Here is an 8,751-nt window from a genome sequence, read left to right on the forward strand (position 1 = left end):
TTCGACTGTGGCCACCTGCCGACTGGTGGAAGGCGGCATTGGGGCCTTGCGCTTGTGGTCGTTTTGGTAGGGGCGCCGATTGGAGTCGCCAGCCGGCGTCTTAGGAGCCGGAGCGAGCACCTTCCCAGAGGCGTCCACTCGGAGCTCGGTCTTCATCGAGGAGTCGGCTGTGGCATACTTGTCTGCAATGACCAGCAGCTCGTCGAGGGTAGCCGGCTCGTCGCAGAGGAGTCGGTGCTTGAGGAGGGTGCCCTCTCAGCACCCGGCGGTGAAGTATTCGATGGCTTGAACCTCGTGCACCCCCTCGCAGGAGTTGCGGAGCTCGGCCCACCACGTGAGGTAGTCGCGGGTCGACTCGTTAGGCCCTTGGACGCATAGGGAGAGCTGGCGGGGCTTGGGAGGCCGCTTGTACGTGCTGGTGAAGTTGCGGACAAAGACTTCCGTGAAGTCCAGCCAGCTGTTGACGCTGTAGGGCTTGAGGCTGTTGAGCCAGGTGCGTGCCGTGCCTTGCAGCATGAGGGGGACGTACTTCACGGCTACACGCCTGTTGCCGTTCGCGATACTGACAGCGGTGGAGTAGTCGATGAGCCAATCTTCCGGCTTCACAGAGCCGTTGTACTTGGGCGTGTCTCTGGGGAGCGAAAACCCTTTGGGGAAGGGCTCGTCGCGGATGCGGGGGCCAAAGCATGGCGGGCCGACATTGTCTTCTTCTTCTAGCGCCAGGGATCGAGCTAGGCGGTCGATCCGGTGGCGGGCGTCGTTCTCGCCGACTCCTTCGCGGTGGCCTAGTCGGCCACCAAGAGTCGGATGCGTGACAGGCGGCGGGGTGGGATATCTCTCCCCTCGAGGCGGGGGAGGAGGCGGATTGCCTTGGCGCTCCACTGCTCGAGGGCGGCCTTCCGCGTCGCGCTCGATGGTGATCCGAGTCCGGCTGCGGCTAGCAGCTGGCTCCTTGTCTTTCCTCGCGCGGGCGCCGCTCGCAGTCGGCGACCGGGATGTCGCGGCGTGCTCTCGGCGTGGGGGAGGACTCTCAGCGCGGGCGCCGGCTTCATGCTGTTCTGCGGGCGCGTCCATCAGCTGCTGGATGCGCCTTGTCATGTAGGGGAGCTCATCAGCCCCCAGCCCATTTAGCTCTTCAGCGGCCGCCTGAGCGGCTCGCAGATTCTCGAGCGGCGTGGCGTAGACGGGGCGGTCTGCCCCCAGCATGCTGGCGATGACCGCGCCGCGCTTTTTGACGAAGCCGGCTCGGCTCGGCCCGCCATGAAGCGGAGTACCGAAGGCGGTGCGGTCGACTTCACGCTGGTGGGCCTCGGTGAGGCGTCTCATGGAGGCTATCTTCTGGCCCTCCCCGATGAGGGCCAGGCGGCGTGCCTCCAGGTTCTCGGCGTCGGCGTCGGCCGGGATGGGGACGGACAAGTCATGCATCACCGTTTGCAGGGCTTCGTGGGTGTTCTCGCCCGAGTCGGCGACGTGGCTGATGACCAGCACCTCAGTGACAGCGCTGCTGCCGCTGTCATCTCGAGGGAGAGGATCGTTGAAGACTACCACGTCGGAGGGGTAGGCGTCGAGCGATGCCGTGTCGGAGTCGACAAGCATCGCGTCGGTGGAACCGACCGACTCCAAGTCTACAGCAAGCTCGCTGGAGACGTGAAGTTGGTCGAGGAGGCTGACGAGGTGACTCTCGAGGTAGTCCGTGCCCGCGTCGGACGCGGGCTCGTTGGAGATGCGAGTCTCGCCAAGAAGATCGGCGAGGCAGCTCACTGCGCAAGCGTCGTCAACGCCTTGCAGCGCGTCGGGGCAAGCGCCATCGGGCGCAGCAGGCTGGCTGCGCTCGCGGGGGAGAAAAAGGGTTCCCGTCCAGAACAGGTCTCCGGACGACGGTGCACCTGGCCCCACGGTGGGCGCCAAATGTCGGGTGGTAGGTGTGACATATGCCAATGGGTGGCTTATCATTGTGGGAGCCAGTAAGACGTCACCGGTGCCTGGAAACGGGGCGAAGACATGCATGCCGGCGGATCTTACCCAGGTTCGGGGCTCTCCGTGGAGATAACACCCCTAGTCCTGCTCTGCGGGGTCTCCGCATGATCACTAGATCAATACAAGTAGCTACAAGTGCTCCTTGAGCTGTCTGGCTAGAGGAAGAAGAAGGGCAAGGCTAGCTCTTCTTTTCTCTCTATGTGGTGTGTGTAACTCTCTGAGATCAACCCTTTGCATGGGTGTCCCGGGGGGTTTATATAGGCCCACCCCCCCAGGGGTACAATGGTAATCCAGCTGGGCACGGGTCCCAGCCGTCAGTGTCTATGCTCGCCGGCTTCTCCGCCGATCATTGGGGCCCGCCGACTGGTGGGTCCCGCCGGCTGCCGGCTTCTTGGCCGGCACGCCGGCCCCACCGCTTGGGGGCTTTGTCGGCAGCTGGTTACTGTTGCCTCGCCTCTGATGATGAGGGCTTTGTCGAGGTAAGCGTGGCTATAGTGTCGCCGCCTTGCGAGCTCTCACTGTAGCCTTACCTCATCTTGTCTCCTTAATGGGGCGCATGCTTCGAGGGAGGGAGGTAGCCGGCTATTGGGAGCCGGCCACATCCCCGGCCTACTAGAGGAGGCCAGGCCGTCTTCAGATGTCTCTCTGGCAAAGGGGCCCGCCGCCCACGGGCCGTACTGGCACCTGTCGTGGGTGACATCGAGGCCAACATGGCTACAGTGCCGCGCCGGACGGGGGATGGCTGGCCCGTACGGCGCCCTGTGGCCATACCTGTTCCGGGATTCGGGGGTAGTGGGCTGTACTGCGGCCACGCCCCATCCTATCACCGTTATGTGGGTACAGTCTTTGTGGGTGCAATCTTGGCCGGCTTCTGGGAGCCGACTTTCCTCATGGCTGGCTTCCGGGAGTCGGCTTTCTTCATGGCCGGCTTCTGGGAGTCGGTCCTCTTGGGGCCGGCTCCCTGGAGTCGGCTATCTCGTATCTTTCTTGGGGGAGGTTTCTGAGACTGGGTCGCCTTCTGGGAGTCGGCCCAGGGGATAGCCGGCCGGGGGAAGACGGCCCTATGCTTTGTATGCTTGAAGGCTTGAATGGCCTGGTAATTTTTCGAAGAGCTAGGGGGAGTCGGTTAGGCTACCCGTGGCCATTTACTCGGACAATTGTAATCTCGATGGGACCGACTGGAACAACTCCGAGGGACCGATGTGCAATGGCTTGGGCAAACCTCGTCTCGGTGGCACCGATTGCATCATTTCGGTGGGACCGAAGTGAAGCAATAAGGCAACAACGAGTTGGTCAAGCCATGTCGGTTGTACCGATTGCAACTCTCGATGGGACCGAAACAATTGCAACTAGCAACGGAGGGCTAGCAAGGCCATCTCGGTGGGACCAAGATCCATACCGGTGGATCCGATTTGTTAGGGTTTGGCAGTGGCTATGTCCAGATGAACTCAGTGGCTCCGGATAAGAAATGTCGGTGGGGCCGAGTTGGAGTGTAGGGTTTGGACATATTTGGATGGAAAAAGTGGTTGTGCATTTTGGAGCAATATCATTAAGCACTTGAGCAAAAATACCATTAAGCAACACCTCAGCCCCTTTTAGTAGTATTGGATTTCCTATGGATTCAATGTGATCTTGGATCACTTAACCAAAAATGTTGAGTTTGGTCTTTTGTCAATCCATTTCCTTCGCATATTGAGGGGTTCACGATCACTAGTACTTGCCATGCTAATCATTGAACATCCTGAAATATTTAACTTGAATGGACATGAGTTCACCAAAACTACCCGGGGATTAGTTGCACTTTCAACGTGCATATATATTGTTATCATCTCTTGTGTTATAAGTTACCCCCGTGCATACATAATTGCTATCTTGGATCAAGCATTTCGCATAAGTGGCCAACCATCAAAAAAGAGGGGAAAAACTTTTAAGCAAAATGAAACAAAGAGCTTGTAAGCAATATCAATAGCGTCGAGCCACATTGCATATTATCTTGATATAATTGAACATATTGGATCATCGTTGTGTGAATATGATCTTGGATCATACATACATAGCATACTTGGGATAGGAAGAAGACACATTTTGTTTCTCATATGTTGTGCGCAATTTCATATCTCGCCCTTTGAGAAGTCGTGCTAGGACCTATCTTGTGTTGTGCAACATGAGCTTTTCGTGGATACCAAATTTTGTGCTTATTCCTTGGTTGCACAACCCCACTTATCTATCCGTGTGTGTGTTTCCATGTACCACTCATTGCTATTGATCTATTTTCTTCACTTATGAATTTGTGAATCTTCTTCAACATTATTGATATCTTGAATAACAATTGCATCAATTTTTTGCCACTTATCCTAACCAAGCTCCTCAAAAAGCCTTACTTGTGTAGGTGTGAGATTGACAAGATCCAGTACCAATTCTACTACCTCCATATTACAATATCAAGCTGTTGATCCATCTTCAACATCAGGAAAGGTAAATTTTATGGAGACCATATTCTTTGTTTCTTTCATCCTCTACCATTACGTTTTGCTTTTTACGACTACCTAAAGGAAAGGAATAGAATGATCCATAGTCCTACCTACTTGAGGGCACCAAATGCATACAACTTACGTCAACTTCATATATATAATTATAATTATTTATTCCATTCACAACCTTTGGGAACTGATACCTCCTTTTATTAATCCAGTATTGGAACAGAAAAGAGTATCCCGCACCTATTTCCCCAGAGGTGACCCTGGGTTATTGAACCCACCAGAGGAAGACTACCTTGAAGCGATGGTCTCTCGCAAGCTTTTGTCGAAGTGTCAAATCCAGCTTTTGACGGGATCAGCAAGCAAATACTAATTCAAACACTTTTAATAACAAGAGATATGGGTATGAGGTATTATGCTTACAACCTTGTATTTGCACAGGGATCAAATAGGATATTAATTTATGCGCCGGAAGTCACCCATTGAGATGTGCTTCTTATAGATCAAAGTGGGGGATGTGTCCAAATAACATCTTGAACGGCACGAGTCCTGCATCAAGAATCAGTTGTGCTACCACATGCCCTATCCATCTTGCAGGGTTGCCTCAATAATTAAGATAATGAAATCAAACAAGAGCTTTGGGCGTTTAATGACTACACCTCATTTATCACCAAGGATATGATTCATATTACCCTACTGAACCTTACTGTCACCGGTGTTCAGTATAACACTTCACGGTCTTCTTGCTCCTAGCCTAATTGGTGCTCGATCTCCATGATCCTGGGTACCTGCAGGGATGAAGATTGCGGACAAGGCAAGAGACATCTTCATGGATCAATTTTATTTCTGTCAAAGTCTTCCGTTGATACCCTCAACAAGTACATTGGGTTGCAAGGCTCATGCCTCAACCCATACCTTACTGAAATACTCAAACATGGAGATTAAACCGCGGGAACAAAACATTGAAGAACATGTCTTGAGATTGATTGATTGCAATATGTCTTACAATGGATGCCTTCAGTACAAAAAAACACTTCTGTGATGATACGTGTTTGTCATAGTGGGTCACGTTTTCTATCATGCATGTACGTCCATGATGATTTTATGACAAAATCAAGATAGTCATACCTGTGTTATTGTAGAAGTGTTCCATGACAATACTAGAATTATCATCACAGAAGTGTCCACTTCCATTACGATAAATGGCGCGTCATGGAAGTGCTTTCGTCAAGGGTAACCGACAAGTGGCATCCATCGTAATGGGTCACCCTTAAGCTACCGGGTTCCGATTTGGATCCGATTACCCGTTAATAGCCCAGACCAATGGGGATTTTCCACGTGTAAAATTCTCATTGGCCGGAGGAACCACGTGTCGGCTCAGTGTTGCGATAGATGTGAACCGTCAAATCGACAGGAGGCGCCTATGATACGAAGACACGTGGCATAGCCCAACAGTGGTCCATTTAGGTTAAAAAGGCCAGCCCGTTTGACTTGGTCAAAAGTTAACGAGCCGACCCATCGAAAGCCTATTAACAACATGTGCACGTATAGCCCATTTATGACCCTTTAACTCAATGCCCTGTGTGGCCTTTTCGAATTGGGCCCATTAGCATCATGTGGGCAGTCCAATATAATTCGATCCCGTTGTCACTTTTGGCCCATGTATGGCCCGTGACGTCTTTTGGCCCATATGAGGCATTTTCTTTCTTTGGACCTTTAATGGCCTATGGTTACTCTGGCCCATAATAAACAGTAAATTGCTTTATACCCATTAACGACCCTTGATTCAGTTGAGCCATTTCCAGCCCATGTTATCTTTCGGCCAAAGGCCCATATATTCTCAAGCTCATTTCCGGCCTTCGATTACTTGCGGTCCTTTACTAGCCTGTTCTGCTAATGGGTCTGTCTGTGGCCCATTATCCCTTTGGGCCTAATTCATCCTATATTGTATTACGGCCCATTAATGACCCGTTAAGCCCGTACTGCCTTACGGTCTGTTAAAGGCCCTTATGGCTTGAGCCCATAAACACGCGGTTCCGATTTTGCCCCGTTTATGGCCCAAATCATGTTCAAACAATGGTCCATGATTAGTACGACCCATGGATCCTGCGGCCCATAAGAGGCCCATGGATCCTACGGCTCGTAAGAGGCCCACAGATCCTGAGGCCCGTAGGAGGCCCATGGATCCTAACGCCCGTAGGAGGCCTTTGGATCCTAAAGCCCATAGGAGGCCAATGGATCCAACGACTCGTCGAAGGACCATGGATCGTACGGCCGGTAGGAGAGCCATGGTTACAGTGGCCCATATGTGGACCATTGTTATTGCCGCCACTAGGAAACCGAGGAAAAAGAACTGCAGAACTACAAGCAAACAAATAAATAAGACTACAAGAAAATAAATAACCAAGCAACTAATGCTAACTGGGCATCAAAGTTCGTCACCAGTGCAAATATAGGGAACAAAGCACCATATTACATACACTGGTTGTCGAAGTTCGCGACCAGTGCAAATAAATGCCACAGCAAAACAAGTCCAGAACTGAAACCACTTCAAAAGAGCTTAAGAAACAATATCCTGGGTCCCACCATGCTGGAAAGAAGCTTAGCAAGCATATTATCTTTCTCTTATTTGGCGCTTAAATCCTCCAGCGCTTGTTGTTGCACCAAAAACTATGCATCTGAATTCTGCATGGACTTCCTTAGTCCTTCGGCTTCGTGTCGCATCACATCTGATCAATGTCGTTCAACTTGAAGTTGAGACTGAAGAAGCCGAACTAATTCACACAGAGAGTTCGAAGAGCTTGGGCCAGCAGTAGTGGCCAGTAACTCGAACCCTACATTAAGACGGGACTTTGGCGTTGTCTCACTGTCTTCAAGATAGTTTTTATTAGCTTTCTTGGAGACTAACCGGGATGTCTCACTATGTTGAACCTTATCTTCATTACTTCCTTTACCATTGCATAACGGGGTACTATTCTCCAATATTTTTTAGGCATTATAAAAGGGAAACAAGCAGACACATCATAGGTTTAGCATGTTGTATATGAAACTCATTTTGATAAAACAGTTCAGTAGTAAAGTGGTCAGGATAACAACATGAAACGAACATATATCTATGTACTATGGTCACTGTATGGTCTATATCATTCAAGTTTATGTTGCCAAATTAAGATAGAGACACAATTCAAATCATATACGTTTAAGACAAAGCAGCATAGACATAATATAAGTGTGGGAAACTACACAACACTAACTGTTGGGGAACGTTGCATGGAAAACAAAAAATTTCTACGCACACGCAAGATCTATCCATGGAGATGTATAACTACGAGAGGGGGAGAGCATCTACATACCCTTGTAGATCGCTAAGCGGAAGCGTTTATCAACGCCGTTGATGTAGTTGTACACCTTCACAATCCATCCCAATCAAGTACCTAACGTACGGCACCTCCGCGTTCAGCACACGTTCAGCTTGATGACGTCCTCACCTTCTCGATCCAGCAAGAGAGGTGAAGTAGTAGATGATTTCCAGTAGCACAACGGCGTGGTGACGGAGGTCGTGAAACTATCCGTAGGGATTCGCCATGCATAATGGACGTGGACGGAGCAGGAACTAAAACTAGAGGGAGACGGAGCACCGCACACGGCTTGGGGATCGTGGTGTTTGTTGCCCCTTTCCCTCCTCTCATATATATAGGTGCAGGGAAGGACGGGAGGCAGCCTAGGGCACCCCCAAGGGGGGCGGCGGCCAGCCCTAGGGCCAGCCCTGGACGTGCCCCTTCCTTCTTTGGCGCTAGGGTGGAAGGAAATGGGTCGGCTGCCTCAGGGCGCCCCCTTTCCCTTCCTCTCTTCCTTGGAGAAAGGCAGGAGGGGGCTAGCCCCTCCCTTTCCTTTACAAGGCTGACGGCCAGGTTGGGAGCGCACCAGCCCCTTGTGTGCTGGTGTGCTCCCCTCCCCTTGGCCTGTTAGGCCCAGTAACTTCCCGTGGCCTCCCGGAACCCCTTCTAGTGATCCGATAAATACCGGGTGCATTCCAAAACCTTTCCGAAGACCAAATAGTATCATCCTATATATCAATCTTTACCTCCGGACCATTCCGGAGCTCCTATGACATCCGGGGCCCCGAACAAAATTCGTTCACTATTTCACATAACTCATAAAATAATATATCGTCAACAAACGTTAAGCGTGCGAACCCTACGGGTTCGAGAATGTTGTATACATGACCGAGACCCTTCTCCGGTCAATACCCAATAGTGGGACCTGGATGCCATATTGGTTCCTACATATTCTACGA

This window comes from Aegilops tauschii, chromosome 6, assembly GCF_002575655.3.
Source record: "Aegilops tauschii subsp. strangulata cultivar AL8/78 chromosome 6, Aet v6.0, whole genome shotgun sequence".
In the NCBI taxonomy this organism is placed as follows: domain Eukaryota; kingdom Viridiplantae; phylum Streptophyta; class Magnoliopsida; order Poales; family Poaceae; genus Aegilops; species Aegilops tauschii.